General features: G+C 36.2%; 1 protein-coding gene across 1 annotated transcript in view; it reads right to left on the bottom strand.

The window, feature by feature from the left end:
• Window positions 1-18,637, bottom strand: part of nenya — a 230,590-nt gene that overhangs the window by 210,679 nt on the left and 1,274 nt on the right. The window lies entirely within an intron of this gene.

Raw genomic sequence — 18,637 nt, 5'->3', positions numbered from 1 at the left:
AATCAAGATGTATGGCAGAGAAATTATAATACTAGCAACATACGGTCCAACGGAAGACAGTCCAGCCAATGAGAAAGAACGATTTATCGAACAACTTCAAGAACAAATGGATAAGAGAAAACCTAAACAAGAAATAATAATAGTGGGGGATCTAAATGGAAGAGTCGGAAGAAAAGACAATGACAGAACAGTTGGTCCATTTGGAGAAGACACAATTAACGACAACGGAGAAAGATTGGTAGAACTATGTGAAGTAAATGATTTGAAAATTATGAACGGATTTTACAAACACAAAAATATACATAAGTACACATGGACTCAAGAGACAAGAAAACTAAGATCCATTATTGACTACATTATCATGAACCACAAAAGCTCCATCAAAGTGAAAGACATCAGAGTGAAAAGAGGGGCAGAGTGTGGAACAGATCACAAACTTGTGGTGGCATGGATGGAATTCCCCTATATCTGGACAAAACAAAAACATACATCGATTGTTACAACGGGAACGACAATAAACGAAAAGAGGCTCAAATTACATCTATTGCAGGAAGAATCAATAAAAGATTTATACAAAAGAAGACTAGACCAAAAACTAGAAGAATTCAGATATGACACGTTAGATGAAATGCATGAACACATAAAAACCTGCCTGATTTCAGCGGCCTTAGAAGCTCTTGGAGAAGACGACCAAAGGAACACCCATCAGAATATCAAATTAAGGGAAGACACATTGAAATGCATAAAAGAAAAGAAAAAACTACACATAAAATACCTAAACACCAAAAAACAGGAAGACTTAGACCTATATAGAGCGAAAAACAGAGAGGTAAAGAAAAGAGTAACAAATGAAAAGAACGAACGATGGGAACAAGCATGCACAGAGATAGAACGACATATCGGAGGAACGAAAAATTCAGAATCATGGCGAATATTAAAAGCACTTCAACGAAATAAGACAGAGAAAACCCAGATCGGCAAAATTAGTGAAAACGAGTGGCAAGAATACTACGTAGAACTACTTACAGAAAACCGTCCCCAATTTCAGGAAGAGAATATAGAACATGCAGGAAATTGGGCATACGACCAGATAGAAATAAGGCTGGCAGAAGTTAAGAGAGCAATCAAGACATTGAAGAACAAAAAAGCCAAAGGACCCGGAGGAATACCAAACGAACTAATTAAAAACGGAACGGAAAAGTTATTCCGCATGCTACATAGAATGTTCGAAAGAGGACTAAATGGAGAAGAAATACCTGCGGAATGGACACAAGCATACATCACATCCATACATAAGAAAGGAAACAGGAAAAAATGTGAAAACTATAGAGGAATTAGTATAATATCGTCGGTAGGTAGACTTTACGGGAAAATTATTAAAGAAAAACTAGAAACTGAAATAATAGGAAAAATTGGAGAAGACCAAGCAGGGTTCACAGTAGGAAAATCATGCCTAGATCATACGTACACATTAGAACAACTGATAGAGAAGAAAATGGCAAAAGGTAGACCGGTCCATCTGGCCTTTGTTGATCTAAAGAAAGCATATGACTCAATACCTAGAGTCAAATTATGGGAAGCAATGAATGATCTCGGAATCCGACAAACACTAATAAAAGCAGTTAAAGCACTATACAAAGAAAACAAAGTAGCTATTAAATGTGGAAATAAAGCCTACAATCCATTTAAGACGACAAAAGGACTTCTACAAGGCTGTGCTACGTCCCCTACTCTGTTTAAAATATTCTTGGAAAAGACACTCAAACCATGGAGGAGAAAGTGCGAAGGAATGGGCATACCAGTAAGAGACGAATACCTATACACCTTAAGTTTTGCCGACGATCAAGTAGTCATCGCACAAGATGAAGAAGATCTCAGCTTTATGCTCAGAAAACTAGAAGAAGAATATAAAAACAACGGAATGGAAATAAACTTAGAGAAAACCGAATACCTAACAACAGAAAACAAGGATATGAGAAACCTAGAGATAGACGAGGGAAGACAAATAAATGGAACAGATAAATTCAAGTATTTAGGAACCATAATATCGAACCAGGGAACAACAGAAGAAGATATAAACAACAGACTGAGACAAACAAGAAACTGTATAAGACAACTAAACTCAGTGTTGTGGGATAAGAACATTACGATAAAGACAAAAAAGAGAATATATAACACCCTGACAAGAAGTATCCTGACATATGGGTCCGAAAACTGGACAATAAACAAGAGAAATAGAGGTAGAATAAGAGCAGTAGAAATGGAGTTCCTGAGGAGAAGCTGTAGACTTACAAAAAGAGACAGAATTGAAAACGCAGAGATTAAGCGGAGAATGGGAGTGCAATCAGACATAATCGACTATATAGAGGAGAAGAGACTATCCTGGTACGGCCACGTCAGAAGAGCGGACAGAGGACGCTGGATAAACAAAATCACAGAATGGAGCCCGATTGGAAGAAGAAAGAGAGGAAGACCCCGAAGGTCATTCAGAGATGAAATCGACGAGGCTATGGAGAAAAGAACCCTGCGAGATGGAGACTGGAATGACAGGGAAAATTGGAGAAAACGGTTGAGTGAAGGAAGACAGTGAAAACTGTGGAAATCCTTAGTAGTAGTAGTATGAAGTTAGATTAGATTAGATTAAGAGAGGTGGCCTTTCGGCCTATTCCACTGCGACCTTTTCAGATCTATTGTGGTCCTCTAGTCCTAGATAACATTCTCTAGCCTGATCCTTTTTATAAAGTCTAGTAGCTTCGAGACTGTACCTTCCATGTAGCTATTTGGCGGTGGATTTTCTTCTCCTAATGCAAAGAACCGCACATTTGCCAGACTGTCACACTGACATAAAATCTGCTCTGCTGTTTCTTCTTCGAGGTGACAGAATCTGCACAGGTCATCATCTGATAATCCCATCAGCTTCAAGTGCCTATTCAGCTTACAGTGCCCTGTTAGAAGACCTACTATGACCTTGACTGTTTTCCTGTCTTTGCTTATTAGGTCTGCCGTAAATTTTGGCGAATGTTCTGTAATGAACTGTTTCGCCTGTCTTTGTCCTGGTGAATTCCTCCACCATTCCAGAGATTTGCGAGCTACCCACTTCCTTGTAGCCGTTCTTGTTACTGATTTAGCAACTCCGCAGAAGGGTTCCGGTCCAATGAATGGCAATGATGAGCCTTGTTTGGCCATTTCATCTGCTTTTTCATTGCCCTTAAGACCCTCGTGCCCCGATACCCAGGCTACCGTAACCTTGCTACGGTCTCCTAGTTTATTTAGGGCACACACGCAATCCCATACTAGCTTAGAATTGACCTCTACGGAATTAAGTGCCTTAAGCGCTGCCTGACTATCTGTGAAGATAGCAACTGAACAGAACGTTCTTTCCTGCCTTTCTATTTCTTCCACGCAGTGATGGATTGCAGTTATTTCCGCCTGGAAAACTGTCACATCCTTAGATAGACTTACCGGGAAATCTATCCCTTGATTTGTCCCTACTATGCCGGCTCCCACACCCTCCGATGTTTTTGAGCCATCCGTGTACCAGGTAGCAGCAGCTTGTATGGGTACACCTTTATTCCAGTCTTCCCTGCCTGGTATCTTAATTGTGAACTTATTGTTAAAGCTATATCTCGTAACTGTTGCATCGATAGGTTTCCCCATCACAATATCGGCTTTTAACTCCTCGATTAGCTTTCTGTTGTCAGTACCATGCATCTGGCTTATATGTCGCTGACTATGGATTAATCTGTGCATCACGGATCTGGCTTCGCCCTGTATAAAGATATGAAGTGGTGGTAGATTCAACAGGACTTCCAGCGATGCAGTAGGAGTTGTTTTTAAGGCCCCCGTAATACACAGGCATGCTAACCTTTGTGTATTACCTACCAGCCTTATTGCTCCCACTTGCTGCGTCTTTGTCCACCACGTCACCGAGCCATAGGTTATCGTGGGTCTAATCACCCTTGTATATAACCATAGAGTCATTTTGGGGTTAAGTCCCCAATTCTTACCGCACATTCTTCTACATCTGCCCAAGGACATAGTAGCTTTCTGTGTGGTTTTTAGAATGTGAGTATTCCATGTAAGCCTATGATCAAAATATACCCCAAGGTATTTTGTTTCTTTGGCAAATGAAATCTCTGTTCTTCCCAGCACCGGTGGTTTTAGGCCTTGTAGTGCTGTTTTTTTGGTGAAGTTGACAATTTGTGTTTTCTGAGCATTGACTATCAGTCTCTCTTGTTTACACCAGTCGTCAACTATATTTAGGGCTGCTTGCATTCTCTCAGAAACTACCTGAGCAAACCTGCCCCTGACAACGATTGCTATATCGTCAGCATATCCTAGACAATAAAAGCCTTCTGTGGACAGATTTCTGAGGAGATCATCTACCAAGGTTGCCCAAAGTAGAGGGGACAGAACTCCTCCTTGTGGACAGCCTCCACCTACTTTTGCTTTGATGGTTGCTTTACCCAGAGTGGACATTACTGTCCTATTCTCCAGGGATGCCCTTATCCATCTGCATATTACCGCAGGTGCACCTCGTCTACTCATAGCCCCTATCAAAGAGCTGGTGGTAACATTATTAAATGCCCCTTCTATATCTAAAAAAGCGGCCATTGCTATCTCTTTGTCTTCCATTGACTTTTAGATAAGTCTATTTAGATCATCCAACGCGGAGTCCGTAGATTTACCAGGTTGGTATGCATATTGACGATTGCTTAGAGGATTATCTTTTAGCACTTCGTCTCTGATGTACCTATCAAGAAGCCTTTCCAGCGTTTTTAATAGAAAAGAAGATAGGCTTATCGGTCTATATGACTTTGGTGTTAGGTCTGATACTTTACCTACCTTAGGCAAGTATATGACTTTGACCTTTTGCCATATATCCGGTACGATCCCCCATGCTAAAGTGGCTTTGAGGAGCTTGCATAGGTGTGTTATCAATACCTCTAATCCCATATGCAACAGTATTGGATATATGCCATCTGTCCCTGGAGACTTATATGGCCGAAACTTATTTATAGCCCATCTAATTCTGTTTGGTCTTGTGATTGCTGTGGCTATTTTCCAATCTGTAGACCTTGGTCTAGTGAGCCTTTGGTCTATGTTGGTTTGCCTATCTGCATCATCCAGAATTGTTGAGCCCGGAAAGTGCGTGTTCATTAGTTCTCTAAGACTTTCCTCTTTGGTGTCCATAAATTTGCCATTAGCTTTCTTTAGGAAACCTACTTCTTTGGTTGTAGCACCATCCTTTGCCAGGACTTAATGAATTCGAGAACATGCCGGGATATCTGTAATCTCCTCGCAAAACTCTCTCCATGAATTCCTTTTGGCTTTCCGAATTTCTTTATTGTATAGCGTTAGCTTATACCTGTAGGCATCCCAATCTTGGTTACTTTTGGCTTTATTAAATAGGCTTCGGACTTCCGACCTCATCTTCCTTAAGCCGTTGTTCCACCAGACTGTATTACTGCCCGTACTTTTCCTTGTTTTTTCTGGACAATTTTCCTGGTAAGCCGCCATAATAGCTTCGCTTATCGTTTCTGCCGCCGAATCTATAACCTCTGGGCTTTTAAACGAAATCGTACATTCCTCGAGATTTTTACTGAGGGACTCCCTATATCCTACCCAGTTTGTATCTCTAGGATTCCTGTATTTAATTTCCGATGGAAAAATATCAAGGTCAAATCGTATATGTCTGTGATCCGAACATGAGGGTTCGTCAGACACAACCCAATTTGTTATTATATCACTTATCCTGCTCGTGCAGAGTGTTAAATCTAACACTTCTTTGCGTGCCTTAGTGACAAAAGTTGGCTTGTTTCCTATATTGGATATAACCAAACCTTCAGATAAGATGAAATTCAAAATATACTCACCCCTTGCATTAATATTTGTGCTTCCCCACACGGTGTGATGTGCGTTGGTATCACATCCTATAATGAGCTGTAATCCTTTTCCTAGACAATATGCAACTATGTCGCTTATAATGCTTGGTGGACACAGAGCCTCATCACCTGGAAAGTAGGCTGAACACACCACCAGTTTCTTCTCTCCTACTTCCGTGGTTATAGTTAGAACAGCTGTAACAATATCATCAGTGCAGAGCACCGGGATTAATGTACAATCTACGCTATTACTGTGAATTATACACGACCTTGGCCTTACAGCTTTGGGTGTGTATAAAACCTTACCTTGTTTGGTTGATAGGCCAGAAATCTTCTCACCTATCCTCCAAGGCTCCTGCAGGAGGGCCACATCAATGCCTTCTTGTTCCAATCTTCTAACTAGCGTTGCCGATGCGGCTTTTGCATGTTGAAGATTGGCCTGCAGGAGCCTTATTTCTCTCTTCATTGCGAAGAGATGGCCGGTTCTGGATCTGTGGACATTCCTTCTTCCGTGGGTCAGACACACTCTTGGACATTAGTCCTTATGGGTGTGTCAGCTCCACCCGAAGAAGGTTGTTCCTCGTCCTGAACCTCCATATATGTAGGGAGGTCTCCCCTGTTTCACTGGAGCGAGTTGCTACTGGCTTTTCATTCCGTGTTTTTGTCTTCCCTTCTTTGGGTCGGAACGTTAACCGTCCTACTCCGAAAAAGGGTGACATTTTTAATTTCTGGAGTTCTTCTCGAGATTCAGAATCCATCGAGAAGGTCCATAACACCCCTTTCTCTAAAGGTTTACTACCCCAGACTGTCCATAGATGTATCCAGAGCCCATGGTTACTTATCCTTAGTCTATTAAGGATCCTTTTGGACTCAAGACGTTCCCCATGCTCGTCCTGTACGAAGACAGTGCATGAGTGCGGCTTGGGTATGTCTTCCCCCCTCCACAGCCCTGAGAGATACACTCTCCCAAGGCCTCAGGGTTGGAATCACCTCCTTCAGCCACCGCGCACTTATGTCGTCCGCACAGTTAAGTTCCAGGAAACCCGGCCTGTATGTACTCTTCAGGAAGCGAACCTGTGGTCCTGCTTCCGGAATTTTGTCATACGCACCTAAGATGGCTATTTCGACTGCCTTAAGCTTGTCTATATCCATCTTGGCTTCCGGGAATCCTGTTAGTACCACTGCAACCTTAACAGAAGCGGCAGCTTCGCTGAAAGTCAATCCTTCGGTTCTTGACCTTTTCCCTTTGCGTTGGCTTTCGGGTGGTGTGCTTCCGTCTGACCTTAGCCTTTTTGGGCCATCGATCTTCTGGGTTTGTATTACTTTTGTCATGGCCTTTATTGGCTTTGACGGCATCTCTTTTGCCCTTTCAGTCGCCTTGATGAAATTGGCCTTTATTACAGCCCTTTTGGCTTGAACGTAATCTTGGCCTTGTTTCACCAGCCTACTTATTTTGGCTTTAGAAACGCCAGATAGCTTTGCAGCCCTAATTTCTTCGTCTGTCATGAGATCAACGTCTTCCAACGCTGTTACTCTGACAGCCATTTTGTTTCCTTGCCTATCAGCTTGGGAGATTTCTTTAGAAATTCCGGGCCTTTCGGCGTTCGGATTTTCTCCAGAAGCTCCCTGCCCTTCGGCTTTAGGAACTGTGATTTTGGCTTTGGAGTTCCCTGGCCCTTCGGCATCGGGAACCCTTTGGCCCTGAGTTTTTTTTGTATTTGTTTTTGTTTGTTTTTGAGATTCCATATTGATCCCACGAGTAGCTAGAGAAAAACAGTCAAACCCTCGCAGAGCCCCGCTTGCGAGGGTAAGGTCTAAATACTAAGGGGTGTGACCTGTTGCCCCAAAGGAACCGTTTGCGACACTGTCACCCCAGTGCCTCACAGCCTTCACCACGGTGTCTCAAGGCTTGGCGTGGGGATTGTTTATCGACTATCTAGTCTAGATCCGCTGAGTTTAGTTTCAACAGGGCCACCACGTGAAGGGTGCAATCAAAGATTGATTACACACCCCCAATCATTGTTGGGGGTACCCAGCGGTCTTGGGATAGTTTAAGGATGTGCAAAGTCCTAAGACTCTCCGTGCAAAACTTGTCCCCTGAGATTTGTTCTTTTCCCGCTAAGCTTTACGCCGATTAGAAGAAGAGCGCATCCCCCGGCCCCACAATGAAGTTGCTTTTTATTCAATCACAATAGGAGAAGAAATAAGAAATTGGATAACAATAACAAGGACGTAGAGTTACATCTGTATATCATGAGCCATATAAAACGGTAAAATTAGCTTTAACTTCAAAAATGTCTCCATCCATAAAACATTCACTCTCAGCTCAATTGACCAAATGTTTTGAAATGTTGACTTCACACCAATATATCTATCTTCTACTAAACTTCAGGACTCCTAAGCCAGTTGTAGTAGTTCCAATAACCAATGTTTGTAGCACTATATACTTATCATCTCCAGGTGATCAAGACACCGCTGAATAAGTACTATTTAAAAATGTTCGCTCAAATATTATGTCACTAGTGTAACAAACAGTGTGGTCCCACGTTGGGCGCCAAATTATATCGTGCAAGGCGGTTTGACAAGTCGATAACTATCACACTAACAATATCAAACACCACAAAACGAATGCTACTTACCTTGCAGTTATATATGTAGGCAGTTGTCGTTCTTCAACTGTACTGACTCCAAACTAATTCACCGGTGGCGGTGTGGATTCAAAATAAAAACAAATAAATATTATTGGGTGCCAGCTTTCTTTATTGGTAGCCAGTACAAACTGATAACTATAACTCATTCAATAAATGAAGCAAAAGGAACAAATAACAAGGCACAGGTAACCCATATACATATTTTATTTCCCCATGATGTAATACTTAGCGGTTACAAAGTTGTATCAAACAAAATTAAACTAACTCCAAATATTACCAAATTGACTTACAAGATTCCAAGAAAAGTAATTTAAATTAATATTCGTAAAAAACAATTATTAGACTCTCAGTTCAACCTCCAATGTAATTCCTTAATAATTACAAAATAGTTCCAATAAAACATGAATTCCAAAAACGCAACTTATAACAAAATTTCTTTCCCAGATATCCATGTCATCTACATACAGCCTAGGTAGCGGTTTATAGAAGTGTCGATGGCTCTAAAACCCTGTTTACGTATACTAAAACCCTGTTTTCCGTCTCACACAGGGTCTTATTTTAGTTCTTCATACCCCAATTCTTTCTTGTACAATATGCAATGAAATCTACTTAAACGCCTTCCGGTATTGTGATTTTAATCCGAACAATACGGCTTTTCCAATCCAATAAAAATTATTCGCCACAACAAATTCCCAAAACTTCAACTTCCAACTATAATGGAAAATTTCACCAAAAAGTGATTTGATTCAAGCAATATTCTTCGATTACCTTGAATAGGTCAGTTTTGTTAACCACACTCGAAAAAACAGCCTGTCCTCTAGAGAAGTGACGATATAACAGGAACTGTTATTAATAACTGGTTACTGACAAATAACAGTGACTAATAGTTATCCAATAAATAAGTTACCAGTTATTCAGTTATTTTTTATATCAAGTCAGTTACTTGAGTAAACGATCATTCTGTTAATAGTATTGCAACATACCGAGCTCAGTCCGGTATTACTCGCTTCCTATGCCTAATTTCCGCATTTTAACTGCCTGAATAACCGTCTACCAGTAAATAACTGTCTAGTAAACAGTTATTTCACTGGTAGTCGGTGTCTACCAGAGAATAACAGTCAATATTTTAACGCTAATGTACGTTACTGGAGTAACTACTACGTAAGTTACTAGAAAGGTTATCGTTAGCATTAAAAACATAGCCAGTTATTCTGATAGACGGTTATTCTGGTACACGGTTATTCAGAGAGTTAAAATGCGGAAATTACGTATTACGTTTTAGAAGCGAGAGTAAGAAATATTCGTAGATGTAGATACCTACGACATATTACGTAGTAATTATTTAGTGACCACTTATTTATCTTTTTGGGAGTAATGTATGTACCTAATCTGAAACTGTTAATATCAAACTAAAATAGGTATACCTATACCTATTAATCTTAAGCATCGAGCAAAAAGACAAATCGATGATCTTAAGACAACAGAATTTAAATTATTTTGCACTTTTTAACATTATTGAAATTTTAATGTTTAGACATAAATAAAAAACATTAAAAATTTTTTTCGTTATCAATTGCTTTAATATCTGACATAGTAACAATTTTATTTACAAATTTGGTTAAGTACCTGATTTACAAAAGATACAATGCAAAAGGTAGAATTCTAAACAATTTCCGGATTCGGAATGTAATTCAAGGAAGGATTTTATTATCATTTTCTTATTTCGAAATCAAAATTAATGTCAACAAAAAATGCAAATTCCTTATATTCTTATATGATGTCAATAATAGAAATAAGGAGAATAACAGGCAATGGATGAATGTATTAGTAATTAGCCTTTCGTAGAAAGTTAGAAACTTAATTAGCATATTTTATTTAGACAATATAATCTGATATTTCCACGCCAAAATTCCTTTTAAATTTTTATAGATAGTAGAAAGGTGGTTAGGATAGTTAGATGTAATTTGCGCCTTGGTATTTCCAGATAAAAATTACCTTTGATTTGGAAGGGGATGAAAATTATTTGAAATTATAACATTAGTTAGTAATTTAATTTAGTATAAGTTTTACCCTCGCTGTGATAACTTAATTCGAGCAGTTCGTGTATAGGTGCTAATGTGGCATTGTCTTGAAAGTACAATTTGTTTGTATTGTATTTCAAATTTCAAGCAATAAAATTGTGTAGTTTTGGTTTAGACTTTCTAAGTGTTAATTTTATTCAGAGACTATCTGATAAACTGTGTAGTTTCAGTTACGAAGGCATAGACTTTTAAAGTGTTTATTTTGTTCAGATACTATCTGATTCTGTTAAAACTTGTAGTTTCGGTTACGAAGGCATAGACTTTAAGTGTTAATTTCATTCAGACTCTATTAAACAACCATGGAATTAAAATGTCGCAACACATAAAAAGGCAGAAGACTAGTGAAATTTGGAACTTTTTCACGCCTATTGAAAATGACGGCTATTTTGCAACATGCAATATATGCAAGAAGAAATTATCCTTCAAATCAACAAATTCCAATCTGAAGAAACATATTTCATCTCTTCATCCAACGGTGAATCTAAATTATCATACCACAAAAACACAAGATGGATCTTCATTTGATAATATTTCTGTAAGTACCGATTTACCTTCAACATCTAAAATGACTGCTGTTCCACCATCTACTTCAAAAGGCTTAAGTCAAATGAAAATTTCTACCATGATACCCAAAAAGTTAAGTCTACCAACAAAAAAACTTATTGATCAAAAATTATTACAACTTTTTACACTTGATCTGCAGCCATTTAGTGTAGTTGAGGACAAAGGTTTTAGAGAATTTGTTAAAATTTTAAATCCCTCTTATCAACTCCCTGATAGGAAAGTAATATCGAAAACATTATTGCCGGCTTTGTATGAAGAATGTCGCAATAAATGTATTCAAATTATACTAAATGCAAAAACAGTTTGTTTAACTACTGACAACTGGTCGTCGGTAAATACGGAAAGCTATATGGCGGTAACAGTCCATTTTTTAGACGAAAACTTTCAGCTCAAGTCCATTTTATTAGAATGTTCCACAATGCCAGGTCACCACACTAGCATAAATTTGAGCCAAAATATACTAAAAATATGTAACGAATGGAACATTATTGACAAAATATTACTAGTCGTTTCTGATAACGCACCCAGTATAGTTGGAGCGATAAAAAAAGAATTGCAGTGGAAGCATTTTGGCTGTTTTGCTCATACATTGAATTTAGTGGTAAAACATTCTATAGCTTTCCCAGAAGTTGACAATATTATTCAAAAAATAAAATCGATTGTTGGTCATTTTAAACGTAGTTGTTTGTCAAATGAGAAGTTGATGAATTATCAAAAACAAAGCGGAGGACCAGCTCTTAAACTTTTACAGGCAGTACCTACTAGGTGGAACTTAGTTTTCTACATGTTGGAAAGATTTAATCAATTAGAGGATGCAATTAAATGTACAATGGCATTAATTGACCATAGTCTTCAAACCTTAACAGCAGAGGAATGGAAAATATCCCATGAATTGTGCCAAATTTTAAAACCATTCGAAAAAGTAACAAAAATAATAAGTGGAGAAAATTACAGTACAGCTTCGTACGTAATACCTTTAATCAATGGCCTCTATGATGTTTGTGGTCAGTTAAAACAGAAAACGTGTTCAGAAACTGCTATGAATGTTATCTTAGACTTGGAAAAAGGCCTAAGAGAACGATTTGAAAACATCGAAAATAGTCAAACATTAACTATATGTACCTTTTTGGATCCCCGTTTCAAAATGATAGCATTCTCTAACCAGAACTATGGAGAAAATACAAAAAAAAAGGTAACAGAATACATAACAAAACTCATATCACAAGAAGTTTATGAAATGAACCAGCCACCTAAAGAAGAAATGGAACAACAAAATAATGAAGAAGATGATGAAATATCAGTTTGGGGAACATTTGAAAAAGCAGCTGCCGTGAATCAACCTAAGGGCACGGCAACGTCCCGCGCTATTATCGAAGTTCAACGTTATTTGGAAGCAGATATTTTGCCGAGACAGGAAAATCCTTTGAACTGGTGGCGTCATAATAGATACAACTATCCTTACATTAGCCAGATGGTTCAGAAAAAGTGTTGTGCTATTGCCACATCGGTGCCTTGTGAACGGTTGTTTTCAAAAGCCGGCCAATTGTTGTCTGATAGACGAAGCAGACTTGGGTCAACGAAGGTCCAACAATTACTTTTTTTAAGTTCCAATTTTGGTATTGAAAATTGATTTTATATTTGATTGATGTAATTATAATAATAATAAACTTTATTCATGACATCTTGATTTTATTGTTAGTTGACTGACCTAATGTATATGTATACAATCTTATTTATTTTTCTAGATTATGCCAAAAATATTTTATCTAGATTTGGGCAAAAATGCAAATAAAAACGTATGAAATATTCTCATAAATATTTTAAGAGTATTTTACACAAAAATATGCATGTTTATATAGAAAATTTTGCGTATAAGAATAAAAAATTATAAACAACTCAGGAAGTAGTACTTATCCGTTTTATTTAAAATATCTTTACATTTTATATTAATTAACATTTATTTATTTTACAAATTAAGTTTATTTAATTTAATATTTAAGTATTTGGACAAATAAATGATATTACTTCGAATTTTAGTAACAATAAATTATTAAAAGCTGTTCAAAATTTTCTAACAAAAATTTATGGCTTCTGTCTGAGTACATATATTTGTAAATGGAAAAATTTCTTTCGACATCAATTGATATAATAGGCGTTTTTCAAATTTACAATAATATTTGGTTCTAAATTAAATGGTTCGGAAAATATTTTACCTAGTACTTGAATTGAACTACCTAAGAAAGAATCTGGTAACTGTTTTTTCCACAATTGCTTTAAATTTTTGTAAAATCTCCTTTCCAATATTACCTTTAACGTTTTAATGCAATGATTTAATCAAATTTTTTGGAATCTTGAAAATATCAAGGTATGGCTGTGATAGAAGGAAGAAGACCCAAATATTTGCAGGAGGCTCTTGGTCTTTTCTGTTTATATTTAAATAAAAAATACTCTAAGCATAATTTACACACATATTAATAAGTCCAATAATTAATTAATAAGTCCAATATATTTTTGTTTTTAGTCATTAAATCAAATAAAAACTGACGATATTGTTTGAGAAAAAAAGTTTAAGTGACCTTTCAGTAAACTATTAACTAAATGATTTGAATTTTTAAAGTCCTATTTTTTCATCACAAGAAGTTAAAAAAATGCTTGTGAAATGAAAACAATACATCGATTTATTGCGAACCAGCGTTTTACCATGTATGCAAGTATTAAAATAAAAAGATTACAATTTTTAAAATTTTTGTTTGTACCACTTTGTAAATATTTAAGATAAAATAACACGTAAACACGTGTCCAAGGGTTCAATTTTAGTTATTTCTAAAGTTTTATAAATATTTTTACCTAGAGGTATAAAAATAGACAAATTTTGTATTATGACCCTTATTCAAGGACAAACTCTAAGCCGGTTATATAAATATTGGGACTTCCAAGAAGAACTTGGTCAGATTTTGACTTGAATAACTTAAATAACTGATAACTGTTTAAAATAACAGTTATCCGAAAATAACTTCCACGGTTATAACGGTTATTTGAAAATAACCTCTAAGCACATCACTACTGTCCTCCGTCAAACGACGACTTATCTTGTCCATGTCGCGCATGTCGAACTAGAGTTTCTCACCACAAGGAAGACTCGTTCCGAATGTCGAATACTAGGTAGTTCTATTAATCTATAAAACACATTATTTAACATGCCCGAGTAGAAATAATTGCCTACATTCATAGAAAGTGTAATTAAACAAAAATAAATTTAAGTTAACGGAATTAATAGATTTGGTTTATTAACAAACGATCAATAAATGATAACAATCATTAGCGATAATTTTATACCGTTACAAGCTATTGGAAGAGGCAGAAGAGAATGAGATAATGATGAAAGAGGTTTTTTTTTGGCTTTAGGGTAAATACCCACACAGCCAGAAACAATTTTTTTAAAAACAGGGGCGCCGATCAGGGCACTTTTATAAACGATAAAAGGTAGGCCTCGAACTGATGGGTATACGTACATTAAGGAAAGACATCAGGTATTAACAAAGATGGTTATATTTGTATATTCGTTGTTCTGACAAAAGACAGCAAACAATCGTAAATTTCTTTTCTGTCTAAAGCAAGAAGATGCAGTATATTATATGGGCTTTCAATGTTTAATTTTAAAAGTTTTCTGAAAAGCTCAATAGATTGAGCTCTATATTTTAAACGATCAAAAAAGATGTGGTCCAGGTTCACCGATTTTATTACAGGCTTCACAAAGATCACTCTCAAGTATTTTTATTTTATATAAATGTGCTGGATAACATGCGTGACCAAACTTCATTCTGCTGATAGTAGTTATACTTTTTCGACTGTAATCGTACTCATTGTAAAAAAGGTTTTCTCCTTAATTTGGTTTCAAGTCTGGTGTAACGTGTTGGATTTGTAAAGCTGTACTCTTGCCATAAATAGGGCCATTTCATCATTCTCTGTTTTGCTATGATTATTTGTTTGTCTGTAGTTAATTCGTAATTTATTTGTTCCCCCATTACTATGCTTTCTTTGGCAATTTGATCTGCAATTTCATTGTTTGTTAATCCTGCGTGTGCTTTGACCCAGAAGAATTTTATATATTAATTTTGATCTTGTAAATGTTTGAGTATTGCTTGGATGCTAAAAATAATGTCATTAGTTGTGTTAGAATTGCTATTGCCTCAGCTGTGAAAATAGATGTGTTTTTGTTTAACTTATATTTTTTCTGTATACGTTTAGGTATTACGAAAGCGCATCGGTGTTTTTTGATCCATCAGTGTATATAGTGACGTAGTTTGGATGTTCCTCTAAAATTTGATTCATGACTATACTATTAAATGATGTTAACTCCGAATAAAGGGGTATATTCACATCACAGGAAACAAAGTGATCAAGGTAGTCGGTTTCTACCTTTTTTTGTGGTTTTAAGGTCACGTTTCTTAATCCATCACAAATAGGAGGAGAGTGTTTATGAATCCAAAAAGTGATCCATTCTGAGTGATTTGTTTTGTATAATATCCAGCTTACGTAGATTTGTTTTGTTGGCTGTTCCATAAAGTGTACAACCATAATCAATTATTGATCTTATGTAAGCTTTATAGAATATTAGAGCTGTTTGAGGTTCTGCACCCCACCAAGTTCGCATAATGGATTTTAAGAAGTTTAGCCCTTTATTGCATTTTGTCTCTATTTGTTCAATATGAAGTTTCCAGGTTAATTTTCTGTCTAATGTGATTCCTAAGTATTTGACATTGGTATCTACCGGAAATTCTATACCATCTATTGAAATTTTCTGCATCGGTTTCATGTTATGCCTGGTGAAGATTATAACTTTGGATTTTTCTGCCGATATTTGAAGCCCTAAATCACTTATGGATCTTAAAACGAGTTTCGTGCTTGAATTCAAACGATTAATGCATTCGTCGAAATGTTTGCTACGTATATAAACAACAAAATCATCAGCATATTGTATATTAGTTGCTTTAGATATGGAGGTGTGTAAATTAGTAGTATATATATTAAAAAGAAGTAATGGTGCAAGGACTGATCCTTGTGGCAAACCTAAATTTGCAGTTTAGTATTTTACTATACCTATTATTATAGAAATTAACAAAGGCATGGAAAGTAAAGACATCATAATACATCCAAAAACAAAATGGAATTTGAATAAAGCAGATTGGACTCTATATCAAGAAGTTGCGAATAACTATTTCTCACAACACATTAAAAAAAGCAATAACGCGGAACATAATTATAGCTTATTAATTGAAGGGATAAATAAGTCCTCTGAGCCCTACTTGCCTGTTTATATATAATTTGCATATCGTATTAGCAACTTCTTGAGGGATTTGTAATTGCATCATTTTTCCCGTAAGATGAACCAGTTGACATTGTCGTAGGCACCTTTAACATCTAGAAACATCGTTCCATTATACTCGTTTTCAGTTAAGCCTATTTGTATGTCTGTAACTAAGTGTGTCACCGCATCTATGGTGCCAAAACCTTTTTTAAAACCATATTGTGTAGTTGGCAGAGCGCCAGTTGTATTTAACCACCATTCCAATCGGTTTTTAATTATTCTTTCGAAAACCTTGAGTATACAGGGCATAAGTGCAATAGGTCTATATGAGTCACATAGGTGAAGATCTTTGTTTGGTTTGTGTATTGGTTTACAATAGCCTTTTTCCATTCTTCTATACTTTCCCCATTGATCCAGATATCATTTAGAATTTTGATTAGAAGCATCTTGGCATTGTTTGGTAATTGGAATATCATAGGATATCTAATGTCATCATATCCAGGTGATGTATTCTTTCTGTTTTTTATGATATAATTTAATTCTGGTAAGCTACTTAGTTGACTAAAAATTTTATGGTTGGTGTTATTTTGTCTTTGTTTTGAGAAAATGTGTGAGGTATCATCCAAAGCATTAGCTGGTGTAATTTTATCTAAAAATTGTTCTTGCCATTCATAATTCCCCGATGTATTACCTTTCCCATAGATCCTATTCATTTTTCTATGAGTCCATATGTTTGTCAATGGTGTATTTCTATGTAAGTTTTCGCACCAGAGCTTCCAATGTAGTTTAGCTTTAGATTTTAAAAACTTTTTTGTTTTTGAAATTTCGTTTTTACATTTCACATAATTTTTCATGGTGCTTTGTTGCTTATACGTGTTGAGCATTTGTTTTCTTTTTTTAATAGCCTCTTCGCAGCTTTGATCCCACCATGGTGGAAAAAGAGTTTTTTTGTTCGGTTTAAAGGGTTGGTAAATGGGTATAGAGGCATTGGCTGCCTTATTTATCCCTTCAATTAATAAGCTATAATTATGTTCCGCGTTATTGCTTTTTTTAATGTGTTGTGAGAAATAGTTATTCGCAACTTCTTGATATAGAGTCCAATCTGCTTTATTCAAATTCCATTTTGTTTTTGGATGTATTATGATGTCTTTACTTTCCATGCCTTTGTTAATTTCTATAATAATTGGAAAATGGTCTGAACCCAGTACATCAGGTAAAGTTTCCCATGCACAATTATGTGCCGATCCTGATCCTGATACAGATGAATTTATAAACATATTTTTCAATATTTTTAAAAGTGTACTCGAAGAGTTTGATTCTTTTAGCGATTTAGAAAAGTTAGATAAAGCTTACATTTATGATAAAATTAACAATTTCAATAAATTTAAGTAATGGCTAATAAAATAAAAAATATAAAAAATTTTTAAGGGGATGGTTAGGTTGGGATGTGATTCTCGAGAAATAAGGGTTCATTTCGTAATAACTTCACTGCAAATAGGTAGCAACGCACAGGTTGATGTAAATGATAATAAAACACATTGCTTGATGTGGTGTATTCAGATGAAAAATAAAACAATAGACATTATTAAAACTACATTATACAAATATACACATGTTGATTGCTATGTAGACAATATCAATGAATATGGCAGACAACCGTTGACAGCATCCTACGTCACAATGGTTGACAGGGTTGCCAAGTATAATCTTGTTACAATTTTACAATGGAATGCGCAATCAGCTGTAGCCAATAAACTGAGTTTACTTAAATGTTTAAATGAAAATATAATTGATATTACCTTAATTTCAGAGACATGGTTTAAGCCAGATAAACAATATAATTTCAAGGATTATAATATTATTCGTAAAGATAGAAATGATGGTTATGCAGGTGTGGCAATTGTGTACTGCCCACCTGATATACGAACAACAACTGCCGATTGGGACGCAATTCTTAACTGTACCAAGTCAAATAGTATATTTGGAGGTGATTTCAATTCGCCATTCAACATGGGGATCATACAAAAGTAACACAAAAAGCCACGCAAATTATAACCGCTTCAGACAATACGGAGTTAGTACTTTTAAACACCGGATCACCTACAAGGTTCACAAATAATAGGAATAATTCAGTCCTGGATTTAACTT

The sequence above is a fragment of the Diabrotica undecimpunctata genome, chromosome 2 (genome assembly GCF_040954645.1).
Source record: "Diabrotica undecimpunctata isolate CICGRU chromosome 2, icDiaUnde3, whole genome shotgun sequence".
In the NCBI taxonomy this organism is placed as follows: Eukaryota; Metazoa; Arthropoda; class Insecta; order Coleoptera; family Chrysomelidae; genus Diabrotica; species Diabrotica undecimpunctata.
This window is presented reverse-complemented; position numbering and strand designations above follow the sequence as displayed.